Here is a 20,583-nt window from a genome sequence, read left to right on the forward strand (position 1 = left end):
AGGAGACTCAGAGGTGACCTTATCACTCTCTTCAATTTCCTGAAGGGTGACTGTGGTGAGCTGGGGGTCGGTCTCTTTCTCCGGGCAACAACAGACAGAACAAGAGGACACAGTCTCAAGCTGTGCCAAGGGAGATACAGGCTAGAATTAAGGAGGAAGTTTTTCACAGAAAGAGTGGTCAAATACTGGAATCATCTACCCAGGGAGGTGGTGGAGTCACCATCCCTCGATGTGTTTAAAAAAAGACTGGATGTGGCACTTGGTGCCATCATCTGGTTGAGGTGTTAGAACATGGGATGGACTCGATGATCTTAAAGGTCTCCTCCAACCTAGAAATTCTGTGATTCTGTGGTAATGTGCTTTAACCAAGTCAATCACTGCCTATTCAGCGACTGCATCTGCAGATGCACTTCTGACTTGTTCAGCAATGAATTTACCAGGATGGTAGAATGAAGGCTCCAGTTGTATGTTGATGTTTAGGCTATCAGAAACAGCACAGCATAAGTCTACTTCTTGAAACTTGAGTAGTTTGGAAAAGAGGAAAAGACAATTTATGTTCTGTGATTTTAAAATTTGCTCAGCATGTGTAATCTCACAGGTTAAACTGTTGTTGGAAGAATTCTCCATCAATCATGAAGGGAGAAAAACAATTTCCTGCTGAAGTGACATTTTATTGAAGGACTTGTAGACTCCTAGTGAAGGAATGTGTTAAATTGCTAAAGATGCAGGGTGAAAAATTGCTATGCTAACATACATGAAAATGTATTAATAATAATTTACTGGTAAATTAATGTGGCCTGAGTTTAATGTCATTCTGGAAAAATCCATGTTCAAGGAAATGAGAATTTACTGTGTTAGGGTCTAATTGAATATGATTTCTTTTTTCCTTTTTGTTTTTTCCCCTTCTTTCCTACACTGGGGAACTCCTGTAAAGTAATAAATAAATCTAAAAAAGAGCATAAACTTAAATATTTGTTAGTACCTACAGTGTTAACTTGCTAGTTACAGTCAAATACTTTTCTTCCCATCGTGGTGAGAATCAGTTGCCTGGATAAAGCACAGTTCTCTGGTGAAACAGTGTAATCTTGTATTTTCTGAACCTTGAGCAGAAGTTATGGCTTCTTAGAGATTGCTCCATGTACATCCATTAAGCCTTGCTCAGATACACAGATATATATGTATATATATATATATATGTGTGTATATTTATTTATATAGATATATATTTATATGTATAGATATACATAGGCTGGATTGGACTTGCTATTTTCTTTCAGAAAATCAGTATATCTGGAGTCTCTGTGGTGTGTTCTTTCCATGGCTGCACAAACAGAGCAGCAGCACTTTGCTTGCTTTTTGTTCCTTTGTGGGAGTGAAAGAGCTTGGAGTTCACACTTTAATTTACCAATATCCAGCAGGATTTAAGGATTGCATTTAATGACAGAAATTCCCAAACCTAATCAGTGGCAGATTCAGTTTCTGGCTGTGTGAACGGGTGATCACGTGTAGCTATGGGAGGAATTTGAGCTATACAGGCAGGATCAGCTAACAGTGCCATGGAAAGTTAGTTGTAGTTGTTAAGTTGTGATGCTTCCCCATATCATAATTACCACTTCAGCTTAAATACTTCTGCAGTGGCTGCAGGCTTCAAGAAGGAAAATAATGCAAGCTGTTCCCTGCTCCTACCTGCAGTCTGGTCCAGAATGCCCTTGAGTATTAATTTAGCTTTATTTTCAACATGATACACTTCTGTATTATACACAGATAGTCATGTCTGTAAATTGGGTGTGAGAGTAGGACAAATGCTTTAAAAGTCTGCTTAAAACATGCCAGCAGCATGCCAGCTCAGACTGGGAAAATTCAGCTCCTTGGGAATGGAAGGCCAGAAACTGCCCTTCAACTTTTCCTACATCTTCCCTCCCAGTTATGATGAGCAGTGTAATTTTTTCACCAGAACGTAGTTCAAGTTCAAGCCAACAATCCTCCCCACTTCTTCCTAATTCTTTCCTCCCTGAGACTTAAATCAAAAACCCCTTGGGAGAGTGGCACTACATACTTGTCTGGTTCATAATTGAACACATGCATGTTCTGGTCAGTCTTCTCCCTGAAGAGAGAGCTGTGTCAGAAAGCAAATGCTGTCCTCAGAAATAATATTTGCCTCAAAGGAGCTTGACCTGCTTTGTGATTTTTTTGGAAACAAAGTGCAGGAATAATGATTATATTGTAAATGAAGCAGGGAAAATAGTGTTGCTGTTTTCCTAAAATAAGAACAGAGCTTTAATACTCCTGAAATGTTTGGTTTGCTGGGGGAGCTTAACTTTCCAGGAAGTTGGATGTTGTCTTGACTTGTTTATTTTGGATATTTCCACTAATTGATTGTAACCTAATTATCCACATCCTAAGCCAGGCCTCTGAAACAGCCAGTAACTACAGTTGCAAAGATTTATTGTTATTTTTCTATTGAAGGAGGAGAATTGAGAGGTATTTATGTTTTCAGTGGTGTATAAAGCTGCAAGTGGAATCACAGAGCCAGTGAAGTGTGTGATGTTTTGTGTTGGGAACTATCTTTCAGTAACTGTTCTCATGATTCAGTTGATAGGTACATGTTATAATTTTCAACAAATATCAACAGGGCAAGGCTGAATTGTGTAGAAAATTATGCACGGGGACATTTTGTTACCTTTCCTGTTTCACATTCTAACAAAATAGTCTGTTCTAGGTTACTGGTAGGCCATTTTCAGCTCAGGAAGGTGACTAAAATCTTAATACTGGGGAATGCACCTCTTTCTCACAGAGTGGCTCATTTTATTTTGTTTCTAAAAGGTGATCAGTCCAAAAGTGGGAGGTTGGGGGAGGAGTGGATGTTGCTGAATGGAGTGGAACGAGTTACTCATTCTTCAGAATAGCCAGAAGGTAAACTCAAGTGCACTTGAAAACCATGCTGGTAAAATACCCCACGTGTAGTTCAGGCTGTTAAATACAATGTTTATTATTGACTTTTTTATTGGGTTAGAGAATGAATCGACCCCTGAGAACAAACTGGGTAAAATGTGCCGTGGAGGATGTGAAAAAGTGGCAGTGTAGGGTGTAGTGTTTTGCACCCTGCCTCAGCCACCTAAATGTGCATGAGAATATACATATATGTGGATTTGTTTAATAGACACATATACATATATAAATATTCTGTAAATAAATATATATGTATTCATACATAGGCATATATTGTGGAAGGCAGGAAGATGTGCAGGAAGTTTTTGTTTTGTTTTTTTTTTTTTTTTAAGTAGGGGAGGAAAAGGGAATGAAGGGGTTGATGGTATGATGTAGTACTATACCCAGCTGGACTGAAGTTTGGATCAGACTGGGAGTGAGATTTGCTGAGATATATATTTATAATGTAGAGGGAGAAGAGGTAGAAAAAAACTAATCAAAAGTCTCTAATATAGAGGAAGGAGAATTTACAGTGCTTGAGAAATGTGAAACAAGTCTGACACCACAAACTCTTCATGGATAACTTGCTGGTTAAAGTATTAGTTATGATGTAATTTAAAAAAGACTTATTCAGGTATTTATGAAATGATGTAAATAAGGTTAAACAGTAGTGGCAAGGCCTGGATAATGTAACCTTGGCAGCCTCAAAGGATAAAAAGCAGGATGTAAACACAGAAACTAAACCCACCTTATCTTGGTACAGAAAGTACAATTTGCGTCTCCCTTGGCCTTGGATAAAAAAGCGAACTGTGGGATGCCAAACAGAAGTTCTATCCGCTGATAGTGAAAACAAACCTGTGGCATTAAATGAGATGAATAATTTTCATCACAAGTGCACATCTTGTGGATTCATGGAGCTGTAAATCCACTGTTGAAAATGTGTTGTGTGGCAAGACCAGAGTAAAAGAGGAGGAAGCTGAGTAAGATTTTAACTTTCTGGAGTTGCCAGTAGCTGACTGAGACTATTTTAACTGAATCCTAGCATATTAGTAAGAAAATACTGACTACATCAACCAGTGTTGTCTAGTAGAATAGCAGAAAGCACTTTGGAACTAAGTTGGTCATTGCAGTTCCCTGGAAGCTATTACCTGCTGCTGTGACTACCTAATGCACAAAAGTGTAATATATTGTGCCAGGACCGTACAACAGAAGCATTGTGATAGTGTGATATTTTCTCTTCCTGGGAAAAACATAATTTAGATCACTGAAATCAGTGGGACTGAGGGAAACAGCTAAAATTGATCAGGTGTTGCTCCCCTGAATAGTTTTAATTGGACCTAAATATTCCTAGGTAATGTGGTTGGAGCTGTAGCACATCTGTCCATTGTGTTTGGGACACTGAGATATTCAGCAACCAAAGCTCTTCTATGTGTCATGGATGAACGACATATTGCAAACTACTGAAACCACACGTGGAGATAGTACATTTTGAAAATCACAGCTCTGTGCCTGGAGTTGAATTACTAGTGTTATATACTGCACAACCTGTTGGCACACTGAATTAATGTCTCTGGAGACCTACAAAAGGAATACTTACTTGGAGAATTAGAAGTCAAAACTAAAGGACTAAGCCTGCTGCAGAGATCAGACTGCTGCACTGAGAAAATCAAAGTCCATGTGTGTGATTTAAACTATGTTTGACATGCCAGGCTTTGGTTTCACCAGGAGACTCACTATGCTATTTGGCTATGTTTTTAAAACCCACAAGTGTAAATTAGAACGAGCTAATTTTATAATTATTCCCAACAGACACACAAGTAATTTAGTCTCAAACATGTTTATTTTATAAAGACACAATCATTCAAAAAAGAAGTGCTGAGAAACCACAAGTGGTTTGAGCAATAGAGGCTTAGAGCTTTGGCAAACATGCACATGTTTAAAATGTGGTAGCATTTGTTTAAAAGCTATTGAGTGTTCTGTCTCTTTCTTTGCAGCTTTATGACTGTCCTTAAAGAGTAATACCAAAGAACTGGGGGGTGGAAGAGTTGTTTTGTTTATGGTGGTATTAGTCGTTAATTTAGTTTAAATTCCAGGAAAAACCTCAGTTGTTCGGCCTTGAGAAATGAAGAACAAAATCATGCTTGTTTCATATGCTGCTAGAGGAAGGACTGATCCTGACACTGAATTGAGAATGGGATTTAAAATTATTTTTTTTAATCCTAAAACTCGATGGATTGCTCATTCTGAAGAGACAGGCATACCCCTTCAGTAGCTTGAAGAAGAAACTGCTCACAGGGTATAAATATGCCATGGAGAAGGGACACCCTATACAAATATGTTAAAATTCAGATTGTAACATGAGCTTGTATAAAAGTCCTTAAAAAGGAGGCTAGAAATGGTGACATTCTGAGCAGTTAATGAGCAAGTTCACATATGTCATGACTCTCACCAGGTCTCTGGTATTTATTTTTGGTACAACCCAGAAGGAAAAAAATATTTGACAATGAGAGAAGTGCCCCACAGTCTTTGGGCCTTACACAATGCATGATATGATGCTATAATTTTTGTAAAATAGTGGGAATACTTACAATGCAATTTGGGGCTGGAAAGCTGCTCTCAGAAACCCTGGACTTCCTGAGAGCAGAAAGCTTTATTGCACTAAGCTCACAAAGACTAGTTAGTCTTTTTGCTTCTTTGACTAGAAAGATTAAACAAACACCTTTAGAATGGCTGTAATGTGCTATCAAAGGTGAGCTGTAGCCTGCTTTGCTTCTTTAAGGTGTTGTTTAAATAAATCTATATTTGCTTCTTTCTAAGCAGTATTTTGTGCTCTGTTTTTGACAAAAGTATCAGCTTGGGGGGGCGGTGGGGTGGGAAGGGGAGACATTTATTTTACATAGAGCAGATTTAAAGCTTTATCTAAACTTTTTCTAAGATTTTTGTATACAGCAAAGTAACAACAAGACTTTTTACATTTCCAATTCTAAGTTTTTAGGATCGCAAAACTAATCCTTCATCAGGCAATGTATCATGTTTTAGGTTCAGGTTGTCTTGTTTCTTCAAGAAGTTGTTCAGCTGCATCTGAAGCATGATGCTGCTGGAGTTAATACATAAGTCTCTATTTCTGGATTTTCAAAAAGTCTTCAAAATTCAAGCACCAATTTTTCAATAGAGGCAGTAGCATTTTGGACTATAACTTCTCATGAGCTTTTAAAATTTCAAGCCCTGTGCAAAGTAGGATGGTATAGTTGGGAAATCAAAGGGATCTGAATTACAAAAAAATTGTAGTAAATGGTTCTTTTAGATGCCAGATCTTTCTGGCGATTTCCATAAAATTTCTAATATAAATGAGATGTGAGTATTTTGTTGAGGAATAAGTACCTAGAATATTTATTTTAGTCCTTCAGTCTAGAGAAGTCACAGAGATGTAAGGATTTTTTAGACTTTATGGAATATCTTAAAATGTAGTTAAAACTTTTCATTGAATTCTAGGTAACTTTTTAACATCATGTGGTTATCGATTTTGTTAAATATATGAGACTCATAACTTCAGTGAAAAATCAGATTTTTAACTTGAGTGAAGAAATATTGCCCTGAGATGTTAGTGGCTTGAGGAAAGGAATTGTTATGAGTAGTTTTGTCAGATTTCTGCATGAACTCACTTTGTGCATGCCTTCTGCAGTGTTTTAGTACTGGTAATCAGTTTTCCAGAACAGTCTAAAACTGTAATTACAAGCCCTTCTCTGTGGTCAATGTACAAGGCACTGCTCTCACTGCTTTCTGCTCTAATAGGTATGCTTTCATATTGACATTTCCCATCAGAAAATGTATTTTTTCAATTACTGAGTGAAGGTTTCAGGATTTGCCTCAAAGCTGGAAATCTTTGTGCAGCAAGGGGTTACCTGTGGTCTGTCCCCGATTATGTCCAGCCAAGGCCAGCAGAAAAGGCACCAGCTGATGGCAGTGGGTGGTTGAGCACCTCTGGTTGCATTCTCCCCTAATATGTTACTGTGCAGGTTTTCTTTCAGTTTTCATAGCTGTATGCTAGAAATGTGTTGTTGTAGTTTTAGTCATTAAAAAGTTTTGCCTTTCAGTTTTTACAGCAGTATGTAAGGCACGCTGCTCTTCTGTGAAGTTTTTAGTCTACTGTTTTGTAATTAATGTAATGTGTTAATGCACTGTTTTGACACTTCCATCTGACAAAGATATTTCTTGATACTCAGACATCAAAATCCTCAAATGGCTTTGATTGACCAATCTTCAAATTGGTATTTGATTTCAAGTAGTTACAAAAGTTGAGTAAATATTTGCTTCCTGTAATTTTTAATTACAGGAATTTTCAATAATCGAATATTTTATTTACATATTTAATTGTCTGTACATTATTTGCAGTGTGTGTTTTCCTATTTAATTTCAATTTCCTTTTTTTATGCCTCTAAGACATGTTGCACATTTTGAGGTTGGATGCTGGGCTTTTCTTTTGGGAATATCGGTTTAGAGAAACAGTAATGAATGTTCAATATGGTCTTTGTATCCCTTTGTTATGAAAAGCAGATGGAATGGGTGATTCCTACTTTTTTTTACTTTAATGGCTTTCAGCTGCATTGAGCTAGTTATGTTTGTTATAAATATCATTCACCAGAAGAAAGAAGCTAAGCAATTAATATTGCAAAGCTGCAACAACAGAAAGTGTCACTTTGAGAAAATAAGTTGAAAGAAGCCGATTTCAGCCTCAAGGCTTCCACAGCAATGCTATTTTTGATTTTAAAGTATACATATCTAAAACACCAACAAACACGTGAAACCTTTGAATACTGTTATTCCACATACATCTCTGGCATTTATACCCATGTGAAGAATTGCACTGAACCCTAGTGCTACAAAAGAAAAGAAAGGACCTTAGCAAATGTGGTACTGTGTGGAAAGAGCCCCAGGGCAGCAAGTAGACATTCCTTTTTTTTGTTTCATGTAGTTGTGAATTCCACTTGCCTTCTTTGCATGCCTTTTTTGCATCCTTCTGTGCTTTTAAAATGTTTTCACGGATGTAAATATTGTCATTGGGGCTTTTCATATAAAGATAACCTAGAGAACTCCTTTTATGAGGATCACAGTATTGACTTGAAAAAAAGAAATTTTTTGATGCCTGAAAGCAAAATGAGTAAATAAAAACATCAGGTAGACCTTTGACATTTTCTAGCTCTGGGCATATAAATATATATATATATATATATGCACACTCACTGTGGCAATTTTTGAAAGAATGCAAAAAATGCAAAAAAACCTAAACAAAAAGCAGTGGGAGAGACGGAGATTTAGGAAATTTTTTGCATAACTCCACAAATTATGAAATTACATTTTGGTTTTAAATGAAGTTTAAAAAATCCTCTGACATCCAGAAAGTTTAATTTAGAGGCACTTTTTTCCCCAGTTGCATTTAAATATATTTATATAATATAAAGTTCAGCAGTGCATACCAAATCCACAGTAAAGGCCCTCCATCTGAATGTGCACTCTAAGAACTTTATACCCAGTTTTCCTCCATTAGTGTACGTGTAGTTAAAAGCTGCAATTAAAATGTCATCTGAGATAGGTGAGCAATGAATTTGTTTGAGACTGATCTGAGTCCAAAAGATTAAAAAAAGAAAAAAGGATCCTTCAATACTTCAAACATGATGCCTACTTCTCTTTGGCTGCCAAAATTACCCTTGAAGACCTCATTTAAAATTATAGAGATTTACAGCACTTATGTGCATAGTCAATGAAGGGAAATGAAAATGTAATTGCAAGCAGTCATCACAAGCTCAGTCTTTCAGTTAGGTTCAATTAAAAAACCCCAGTTTATTATGAAGTGACATGGTAAAGTTGGCAGGATTTTGTCAGTCTAAGCTAGAGCTGAATCAGCTGCAGGTAAGAGATAAAAAGCCCAATCCATTCCCCAGTGAAGTGAATTGAAAGCTTCCCAACAGATCTAAGACTTCAAAATTTGCCAAAAGATTTTGATTGTGTGTGGTAAAGAATTTTTTTTTAAATTTCAGTAGTGATTAGAAACATTGTTCATTCACATATCTTTAAATAAGAAAAAATATGTTGTGGAAGTCACTGTGTTGATCCCAAATATTGGTGCCTGAGCCCTGGGTGTTCTGGAGAGTCCAGAAGTGCCTGTTACCTTGTGAGGCTGTGCTCATCAATACTTGTCACTGCATCTGTGCCCTGCAGCCCAGCCAAGCCCTGTGGATTTGAACCAGGTCAGATGTGAGAACTTGCTCATGTATTTGTCAGCCTGGCAGAACACACAATGATGTATTTATAGCTGCCTTGTACCAGCTGCAGGAAGAAGGATGATACCTGATCTGGCATAAAATCTACTGAGATAAAATTACTTTAAAAAAAATAATTAAAATTTATTTATGTCAGCAGAATGGTTTGATACCTGTTAATGGTTTCCCTTTTTTTTTTTTTTGTCATGAGCTTTCACTGCTTTCTTAGGTACTGAGCATCCACAAGCTGCAGTTACCATCTCATTCAACCACATATTGCAATTTTTAATTCTGCATATTAATAATTAATTGATATTAAATATTTGAACTGTACTGAAGTAAATTGGGCTATTTTCTGGAAGCTAGTGTTTGCCAGGGTATAATTTGTGGAGATTTTTTTTCCTCTTTTACTGAGGGAGAATTTTCCATGACAGGATGTTTTCTCCTCTCCCTTTGCCCGGTCTGCCCTCCCACACAAAATTGTGGTTTTCCGTGCCATGATGTAAACATTTTTCATAAACAGGATTCACACTATTAAGATGAAATTATGCAAGAGGAATTTATTCAGGCATGATACTTCTCCTCTTTATCAGCACAACTGGTGCCATGGTGAACCTGGCTCAGGAAGATGAGCAAGGGAAATGACAGAAATGCCATAAAACTTGCTGTTGGACAGGGAGTCTTGGCCTTATTGGAGTACATGCTTGTGGAACTGCACCATCAGAGCAGATGATAGAGCACTAGTGTTTCACGTGGGGAAATCTTATCAACAAAGGGTCAAGACTTGTGCCCTTTGAGATATTTGCTAATATTTCCAAAGTTTGGTCAAAATGTGGGCTTTTGGTAGACACAAAATTGTTAAAAGTTTGTTAAAGAGGAATGCAGGGTAATAAAAAATGCACAGTTCAGTTCTAAGAAATGGGATGATCACCTGGGAAATGTGTTGGAAAAGGTAATTTAGGGGAGGAAAAAAATTGTAAGAGGAGGTTTTTTCAATTGCAAGTGCATGTGCACACATGCTGCTCTTCCATGTATAATCACGCTACAGTCCAGGATAAAGGGAATAGAAAAGCCTATGCAGATTTCTGTAAGTGATCCCTGCAACACGAGATGTGGGATGTGAAGAGCTCTGGTGAATGCCAGTCAGGTTTTCCTAGGTTAAAGAAGAAATGACATTTTCACTTCTTGATTTTATAACACACTATCTATACTGTTTATGTCAACAAATACACTGAAAATAATCTGTCAGGAGCTGACATTTGCATGCAGCTGCAGAAGTGTCAGGAATTTCAGAGCACCATCTTGCTTTGGCTCTCAACTTTCAGCTCTGACTCAGGTAATGCATTGCTTATATGTAACAATTTGGCAGCACCCAAAATCCACTGGTGACAATTTTCATCGAAGAAATGCAGGGCAAGTGTGCAGATTTAAAAGGATTTATAGAGCATATTTGCATTGGTGGGACCATTTCAATCACGTAGTAATTGCCCAAGAAGGGTTTTGCACAACTGCTTCCTTACAGTTTTACTGACTGCTGACCATGGGCAGGAGTCAGATTACTGGAGAGGTTCTTGCAGGGTCTTGTTGACTGTATGGCCACAAGTAGGCAATATCAGTGCTCAGGCAGCAGAATTTGATGAATAAGATAAACCCCATATAAACTAACAAGCATATCCTTGGCTGTATGAAAGAAGATGACGATGTTAAGGTCACGTTAAAGCCCTGAGTTGTTTAGGAAAGCTTATGTCTCCCAGCTGGGAAACATCACACAGACAGTTCACAATACACCAAAGTTTTGGCTTAACAGAAACACAGAAAGTCAACTTAGGTAATTTTATCTGCTGTGTTCCCTTGGGCCAGGGCTTTGGAAAGGAGAGTAAGATCTGTCATTAGTCATCGTTGCCTCTTGTGAGCTATTAATTTATTATGCTCTTTTATGTCTGCATGCATTTTTGTAAATAGTGCTTAGATTAAAGTTAAGTGTATGTATTTGTAAAAACAGATGGATTGGACTTTTGCCTCTGAGTAGAGCTGGTACCATTTGTACTCACGTTAAACATCTACACTTCTCTGCTGTCTGTGAAAGGTCTGGTAAGCTTAGAAGCAAGACTAATGGTTGGTGAGAGGAGCACGTTGCAGAAACTCTGATTCCAGTTTTTCTCACTTTTATTAACAAAGTAACAGCCAATGTGTGCTGGATAACTTTAGTGACTTGGTAAAACTTCATATACACACCTCTGTACTTGCAAAGGGCTTTTGGGGATGCCTAAGTGCTCCTCTGTCCCAGGGCTTTGTGTACACAGTCATGAAATGATCATGAGAGAGCTTTGTAAAAACTCCTGAAGGATCTTTCAAGGTAAAGTGTAAATTTAGCATAGTTTTTTATTAAATAATGTTTCAGCTCTTCCAGCTTTTGATCCTGTTACAGCAGTGCCATGTGTTGAGGTAAACAGGAACCTTGGAAACACGGTGTGATGCTGCATGATCAGCTGCTCCAAAACCTGTGAATGAAACTGTGCCCTCGTTGGAGGGAGTGCAGCTGGGATGCACACACAGGCACTTCTTGAGCAGGAGGTGGGCTCAGCTCTTATGAATGACATTAAGCACAAGCTACATAACTATAAAAGTCTCAGGCAAGTTTGACTTGTCTTTGGATGAGTCAAACACACTCTGCGGCTGATGCAGTTTGATAATGAGTATTTTCTGACTTCATTATGCCATAGGCAGTTACTGTACTGGTTTTAGAGTACTGGATTCAGTAAAAGATGAATTAAGAAGAAAAAGAATTGTGAGGATATCTCACTGTAAATTCTGGTATTCAGCAGCTCCAGGCAAGCAAGGGAATGACATAAAATTAGGATGCATGTTTAGTTTAGTGTTTTGGCAAGCTAAAGGGTAGATTAACAAGGAAAAGATAGGATTAGATAAACTCCTGGTATAATTTCTCTTTTAATTTCTCATTAGTTTTTGCCATTGGGTGTAGTTAGCTGTGGCATGCCTTTATGCTTTGTGTTAAAAGGGGGTGTTGTAATTTGTATTCAGGCTTTGGAGTGAACAGATTTCTGGCAGAGGGAGAGTTCTCTGGAGAGAATAGATCCTGAAAGGAGGGACCTCAGGAGAAATCAGTCCTGCAGAAAACCTGACCTGTTACTACAACATGACCTTTTCCATGCTGTGTATTGGTTTCTGGCTGTAACCCTTGAGATGCAGCTTTTTTTTGAGCTTACTTGATGCCCTTTTAATGTCATTTTGTCCATCTTTTGCCTGTCAGAAGTGTACAATAGAGGTTTTGCAGCTTAGCAGTGTCCCACTTATTCCTGTGGCAGTTCCTGTGGCAGAAAGTACACGAGTTGCTGAGAAAGAAATGAAGCTTTGAGAATGTGTGCCTGGAGATGAAAGGAGGGTGGCAACACAGGCAAGGGTGATTTGGCACTGCTGGAAGTTGTTGTATGGGTTACCCGAGTCAAACTATGTACTGGTGTAACAATTTGCATGCCCTTCTATGAAAGATGAAATAATTCCGATTTAACAAAAGTTCTTCACCCTTTCTTAGATAAAAGAAAAGCCTTTTTCAGGCTTGCATTGATGGAGCCTCTTTATCCAGGGCTCTGCTTTCTTCTGAGTGGGTTTTTTGGGAAATGGGTTATCCCAGTGTTGCCAGCAAGGCTGTTGCGCAGCGCGGTGAAGAGAGGAATCCAGTCTGTGTGTGATGGAGATAACAATTTCCCCACTCATACTCCCTGTGGCATGCATGCTTCCACGGTGTCTCTCCCAACTCCCTCTCTGTCGTGGGAGCTGGTTGAATGTTGGAAATGGGAGGGGTTTTCGTTTGCATTGTTCATGAACAGATGGCCCAATTGCCAGTGGTTGTTCTTGCTCCTTTTCTGTTCTTCTCAGGTGCCTCTCAGAGAGTGTTCCCAGCTGAGAGCCAGCCTCATGTGCTGCTGTGCTGGGAGGGTAATGCTCCAAAGCTGGAGAAACCTGAGAAGGAGACACAGCCTTCCTGAAAGTAATAGATGGTTACTGTTTCAAATACAGGCAATGGGGAAAAAAAAAAGGATTCCTATCTACCATGCAGCCTGGGGAGGGGAAGGCAGGGTTTTCCTGAGGGGGGGGAAGGTGTGTCTGTGTTGTCTGAAGGGAAAAGAGGTGAAAAGAGAGATGAAAAAGAGAAAAATGGATTGGAGCTTTTTCATATCCTACTTAATCACAGTCATATGTCAGGCCGTTGGAGAGGAGGAGGGAGGGGATGGCTTGTTGAAAAGCGTAGCGTGCTGGAATTCTGTGAGTGAGTTGTGTGGTGAGTCCTGTGGCTTACTGCTGCCCTGATGAATAGAGCCTTTCCAGAGCTGCCAAGCCCGAAGCAAATGTGGTCAGGGATTTATTATGAAATGTACCAAACCTTGGCATGGGGCTAATTGCATATAACAAGAAGCGTGCTGGAAACTCAGACCTGAAAGGTGACAAATGCAGAAAGTATTCTATATGTGACGCTGCTGAAAGAGGTTTTGTGTAGGGGAATGTCTGTATGTCTGTGCTTTTTGCTAATGAGCTCCTAAACGTAGCTGCATGTTTTCATGTTATTGGTTTGGTTAACATAGATGTAGCTTTCTTTTTTTGGTTATTTCTTTCACAGCCAACAAAGAAGGAATAATTGCTATATAGCTGTAATAGCTGGAGTTCTCAAAGGAAGTGTGTGGGTGCTGTCTACAAATTATCATTTGAAAGAATAGAGTGGAAAGGTATGAGCTTGGATACTAACAAAATACTGGAGCTGAGAGTTTGAAACTTGCATGTCAAAGTTACAAGAGACAGCAAAAATTCAACTGTAGGCTTTGAAGAGACATACTCTGTTCAGTATTCTCAGTGGTTGAGTAAAAAATTTGTACAGCAAGACTGGAGTTTCTTTAAGTCTGAAAGTTTCTTGGAGCTGCTAAATCTGTCCTTGTATGTGTGATGCTCGCTATCATATTATACAGCATAGACCTGCAGCACAGTGACATTTAATCCAGTGAAAAGCTTCTTGCCTCCCTTCAGTACTTCTTCCTGCTCTTCATGTACATCCATAGCTGCATTTTGAAATCTTGCACTGGTCGTTAATGTCAGACATAGTTAACCTTTTTCTGTTTGAGACAGAAAAGCAGAGATTACTGCTTCTGTCTTTGAAAGCCATCAAACTGTCCAAATGAGTATCATTAAAAATCAGAAGTCCTTCAAGGAATGGCAGGAAAAGAAAAACTGGGGGAAAAATCCACAAGCAATCAAGAGAACCACAAACAAAAACCCCGTGGGATGGATTCAGGACTTGATTGACTTGATGTTAAGTGATCTAGAAGCTAAGCAGTAGTGAAATGTGCAAGAATTAGAAACAAAGGCTACAATATTTTATGCTAATATTCTCTTTTGTGAAATTGTCAAGTTTCTTGACTTTTTTTTTTTTAAGGAGAACAGCTTTTGGGTTGATGTTTTGGCCAAAAAGCATAAATCCATTATGTTGCTTTTCTTCAAAGGACATCTGCTTCTCAACATTTTTAAGACTTCCTCATCTAATTATAGGGTCTGAAAAAAATGTACTAGCTCACTTGATTTTCTCCCTGGTGGTGCCAGATTTTGTGTACAGTGAGGTACTAGGAAGAGGCAGACATGCAAAGTTCAAGATCCCTTGGATAGCTTCTTGAAGGTTTGTACAGCCTTCATCTCACTTTCCTGTTATGCTGATGGTCAGGAAAGGAGGGATTTACAAATGAAGCAGAAGAAATCTCAAGCAAACAGAAAGTAACCACTCTGCACACATTTGCTCTTGTTCCAACCAAAGATTTTATATGGAGTGGGCAGTCTAAGGCACTTGGTTCAGTGATTGTGTTAGCCCACAGTAACTTACTGTGTAAATACTAATACAGGCCACATAGGGCGTGCAGAATTAAATGTTATAAAACTGTCCTAGTGTAGAGCCTTTATTTGAGTATGGGAGGGTTATAAGACCTACCAAAGTTTTTAGTATTTAAAACATGAAGTAGGTATCTATCCTGTAACGTTGTTAGATTTATTCCTTTCAAGAACTTTTCTTGCTGGCTTTAGCAGCGTCCCAGAAATGCCATTTTTACTCAGCTCTTCTTGAACCATTTCCTTAATCTGTGAAGCCCAAATAAGACTTGTTCTCTTTGGCAAAGAACATATGCATATTGTATTTTACCTTTTTTTTCCATAATAAATATCCAAGATTTTTATAGAAAGCTAGGAAAAGTTTTGATATCAAAATGCTGGTGTATGTTTGTGAAGATGTTACCAGTTAGATTTGAACGCATAAAAAGTTGTATCTGAAAGATATTGAGTGAAACAAAAGGAAGGAAAAGGACCACAAAGTCAGAGAGTCTCTATTCATTTCTAGAGGGCTTCATCTTCCAGAGCAGAAGCTGTTGATGGCTACTCTCATACTTCATCTGTGCAAGTCACAGCAGCTTTTGTACCCATTGCACCTTCTGTCCATTAATAGCCTGATCATCCTCCTGTTGAAGCTTAGCAGGAAATTGTGCTGGATTCCAGCAGAGCTGAATTGTGCTGTAAGTGAGAGATGGTGATGAAGGAACAAAAACAAATGTGATGATGAGTCATCTTTATTTGCGGAGGCATAATGGTTGCACATCAGACCATAAGTTCTTCTGATCTCTGAAGTGTTCTTTCCATGCTGCCTTTCTAGCAGTTTTTCAGAACAGACATGAGGGGGTGCTAAGTCTTTCAGTCCCTCACCTGCTTTCCCTAGAAGAACAGTGGAAATGGGATATCCAGTGGGGTATCAATTGATTCTTGGAATCAGCTTTTTAACTAAGTGGTAGCCAAGTTCACCCCTCTCTTTCCCTTGCCTTAGCACAAGACTTACACTTAAGAAGGACTCATAAAAGCTGAGGCTTTTACTTGGAGGACATTCTCTAATTCTGGAGGCTTCTGCTGGGGAAATTATTTTCCTCCTCAGTTCTTGAACCTAATAAGCAGTAAAAAAAGAAGTAGAAAAAAGTAATGCTGTGATCCAAGCCAAAAATAATAGAGAGCAAGTGTGTTGTCAGAGATGAACTAGATCAGAAGAGTAGTTAATAAGTTTATAACTTACAGGGAGCATAAAATGTGTGATATTCTTTGTACATTTCACCCAACAACCTTCCAACAGTGTCATGTGACAAATTAGTGCCTATCAGGATAGCTGAATAAAAACACTGTAGTACAGGTATAATAGGTATGTGGAGTAGATGGCTCTTGTGTTTGTGCATGAGGCAAAATTAGGGCACGTTTTATGTCCTAGCATGAGCTCTGTTCCCTCAATTAGGCTGGAATGTTTACAGCCCTTTCTGGGATGATACTGTTGCTGCAAGCTCACAGACAATACCAAATATGTATGTGACAGTTTGCACCAAAACCAGATAAACTGCCTGTGGCCCAAAGTTTTTACCAAGGACAGGTTAGAAGGAAAGTGTAGCTGACTTAATAGGCAGTTCCCTATGCAAGAATTCTGGAATTTTGCAAATATAGCTATTATTGCTTCATAGCTTAATAACCTTAAATATTATTTTCAGATGAAAAGTTAATAGCTTTTAAATTAAGCAACACAAGATTGTTTCTTGGCACTGTGTTAATGGACTAGAAGCATAAAAATAAACCTACTGTGAAATTAAAAGCCCTGGAAAGGTCATTTCTGTTACCAATACCTCCTAAAGCCATGCTTTCATCTAAAAGCAAATTACCAATGTCTTCTGTGTGAATATTTAATATATTCAGTAATAGACTTACACATGGGGCCATGGTTAGAGTAGGTCCATAGGCTGGGCTTGTAGAGTGGTCAGGAATTGCTTATGTCTGTAGCACCTACCTGTAAAATGTGATGCTCATGAGAAATGTTCTGCCTGTGCAGCTGGATCCCAGGCTTTGACATGAGCTGCTCAGGGACAAGAGGCAGCCAGCTTTCTAAGTGCTGCTGGAGAAAGTTTAATAAAAATAGCCTTGTGGATTTAATCTTATTCAAATCTGTGGGTGGGGAAAAAAAAGTCTTAAAAAATAAGTGAACAAACTAAAAATTGCAATGCTAAACCCCCCATGATTGCTATTCTAGGACATGAAAGAAGTGTATTTGTTTTCTGAAGTCTGGGTTAGAAAATCAAGTGTTTATTTTCGTGAGTTTAAACTCCTTTCAAGTGCATTATACTACTAATAATATTTAATAATCATTATCATTAAAAATGTACGTTAGTAATGCATAAAATAGACAAAACCAAGCTACAAAAGGCACATGGAACATGAAGTTTTCCTTTGCTTCACCAGTGGAGGTGCTATGCAGTTGTCACCTGAGGGGTCAAGGGCCACATGCAGTGGCCTTAAGACACCTGGTGAAATTCCCTTGGGCTTCAGTCAGGCACACAAACAGTGCTTAAACATCTGAATCATGTGGCTTATTATTCAGCATGTTGTCATGTGTACTTAGAAGTTTAAAGCACATTGTTTTAAGTACTACTTGAAAAGGATTCCTCACTGTGTGGCACATGCTGAGCAATGAGCAGAAGCCACAGCAGAGCTGGTCAGCTGGCTGAAGTCTTTTTTGTGTTGATTAAATCTGCACTTCTAGCTCTCCTTACTTAATAAGCAGAGTTGTGACAGGGTAGAGGAACACAGGGATTGCTTTGCTTTTTCTTGTTGCTGATCATTTTTGCACTGTCTAGAGCAGCTGTCCAAGGATGTCCTTGCTGGTCTGTTTGGGATTCTTTACAACACAAAGTGAAACCGTGGGCCCTGCCCTGAAGAGGTCCTAGGAATCACACTTTGCTCTCTCTGCTGGGCTGTGAGGGATGTGCAAGTATGTAAGTGACCTCAGACTGCCAGGTTGTACTTCCCTCTGCTTTGTGAGGAAAAGCTGGGTGAAGTTCAATGACCTATGTTAGAGACAGTCAGATAAATACTGGCTAATTCACTACAAACATGACTCAAGCTAAGAATGGGGTTGTTGGCTGGTTTTGCCTAGGTGCCAAGTGATGATGCTGTAGCAAAAACTGCCATGGCAGTAGAGTTGAATTTAGCTGCAATCAACCATTTCTGCCTTCCTTCTCCAGCTAGGATAAATAGTCAGGGGGCTTGAAGCGTGTGGCCATGGCGATTTACAGCCAGATGTTTAACCAGTGCTGCTGAGGAGAATGGCAGGTTGTTACTTTGGGGGAGGCTGCAGAGGGACACACGGGGGTGGGAAGGAGGCCAGGGGTTAGAAATAACCTGCTGGTGGGGATCATTAGAGCCTTTATGTAAACATGGCAGGAATGAAAACAAGGTGGGTTGTTTTTTTTTTTCCTTTGGAGACCTGTATGGCATCCAAGCACAACACTGCAGGCTGAGCTGCACGCTCCCTTTCAGAAAGGCACCACAGTGCAGGAGATTGGGTCCACAAGGCTGATTCAGTGCTGGCTTTGTGCTCAGCAGCCCCTCTCTACATCTGTTGTATTTTTGCAGTGGGGCTATAAAGTGTGGCCAAAAAAAAAGATAGTGATCATCAAGGGACAAAATACCTGGTATGACAGCAGTGAACTAGAGTGACAATATTTATTTTTAATGGAAATGATAGGGCCTTAGGTGTACTAGAAAGTAATAATAACTACACTTAAAGTCTTCTGTACTTTTTGATTTCTAGAAATATCCTCTTTAAATAGAACCATCCTCTCTTCTTAATCTGAAAAGAAATTTAAATCAATCAGCCTGCTTTTGTTTTAGCAAGAGTCGTATTTACTCATCTCCACATTGAGCAGAGTTTGCATGCTTATATGTCTTGTATAGGAAACTGCATAGCAGCATGTCATTTTAAGAAATTTGAAGTTCTCTGACTTACACAGTTCTTGCATGAAGTAGTTATAGACTTCTTTTGTTTGAGGGTTTTCATTTCACCTTCATGGGCCAGCACTTGCATAAATGTGTGCCACATATAGGAGACTTGTTGCAGCAGTGCTGTCTGGTACCAGCACACACTGGTTACCAGGAAACCCTGTCCAGAAAGGCAGAAACTCCTGCAATTCACTCTGTACATCACAACACTCCATTCATCTCTGTACAAGATGTCAAGTCCCAGCACAGGGTAGGGTCAGACTGTGCAGTCCTTTTACCACTTGTTGTGCCATGTTGTTAAAGGCCATGACAATCCTGGCCAGAGATTGTCTCTGCCTCTCACTTATTCTGTTCTGGCTTGGGTGAAGTTGCTGGTGGCTCTGGCACACAGCTTTGTAAGATGCTCATGTCCATGCATCTTGCACTGATCCTACCATTGTTTCAGATGGAAGTGACTCCTCATAGAAGTGCTCCACTGACCTGGGAAGACTCAGTGCAATTTAGAGGTCTACACACAAGGACTGACTTACAGATGAGCCCTCATTTCATTGTCTTCATCTTTATGTGGCGTTTTTTCCCCTTTTTCCCTTTTTTTTTTTTTTGGTGGGCAGGTAAAGAAGAAAGAGCCGAGCTTTCAGCAGCCTGAGAATCAGAGTCCTTTCAAAGATAGTGGGGCAGGGGAGGGATGCTACTTTTTGCTTTGCCTCACAAAGAGGGAAGCCCAAAGAGGTTTAAACACAGTGGGCTTTGGCCAGTTCCCTCACCAGCATTATAACCTGAGGGGCTCATGGCATGGTACACCTGCTACTCACCCAGGAGACACTGGAGGGCTTCTCCCCAGTGCAGAGCTGGGAACTGAAGCAGCCTTCAAATCAAGGAAATGTGTTTTTAAAGGAAGAACAAAGCTCAAAAGGGTGAGGGGCCTTTGGTTTGAGCATTGTTTTTTCCTAGGGTGGGGGGAGATAGGGAGTGAAGACCACAGTGGTGGCCCATGCAGGAGAAGCTAAAAGGGACACCTTAATAAAGAGCCTGAACTGTGGAACCAGAGGTATTGTAAGGGATCAAAGCCCCTTGTGGTTTTGCCTGTGTATGCAGCTGAATTCTCAGTGAAGCTTCCTGAAGCATCTGCTCTTAATACCTGTTCTAATGTTGCAACAAGCACAATAAGCTTTAGTAGGTTTTACAGAACGTTGAACAGGTTAGTGAAAAAAGAAGAAAATCTTCTGGTTTTCCCCACCAGTGAATCTAAACAAATTATAATGATCAATGTCAATTAGAAACAGATCTTATTCCATTTAGTGTTTAAATACTGAATGGAGAGTATCACACAGAATTGTGATGTACTAAGCATGTACAGAAATTACTTGGGAAATGAGATGTGATGTACAGCCTGTATTTCAAAATACATGGGTTCACAAAATGCCGCTGGTGACACTGCTTTACACTTGAACAACTTTATTGAGGATTAAGAAAGACTGACCAGTTGAAAAAGTTAAAACCCCCCATTTTTGGTTACTGTCTTTTCTAAGCAGTTATTAATGTATTGGTTTTG

The 20,583-nt window shown here is 39.2% G+C and overlaps 1 protein-coding gene across 4 annotated transcripts in view; it reads left to right on the top strand.

Annotated features, from left to right (window-relative positions):
* BMPR1B (bone morphogenetic protein receptor type 1B) overlaps positions 1 to 20,583 on the top strand; it is a 233,619-nt gene that overhangs the window by 47,974 nt on the left and 165,062 nt on the right. Inside the window, exon 1 of one of the 4 annotated variants that reach the window (XM_077177088.1) lies at positions 13,578 to 13,645. The exons of 2 other annotated variants lie outside the window; for them this stretch is intronic. The gene's annotated coding sequence lies outside the window, so the exon portion shown is untranslated. Of the gene's footprint in view, positions 1 to 13,577; positions 13,646 to 20,583 lie in introns of those variants that run through there. One more of the 4 variants, XM_077177089.1, reaches the window with a different exon arrangement.

This window comes from Agelaius phoeniceus, chromosome 4, assembly GCF_051311805.1.
Source record: "Agelaius phoeniceus isolate bAgePho1 chromosome 4, bAgePho1.hap1, whole genome shotgun sequence".
Lineage (NCBI taxonomy): Eukaryota > Metazoa > Chordata > Aves > Passeriformes > Icteridae > Agelaius > Agelaius phoeniceus.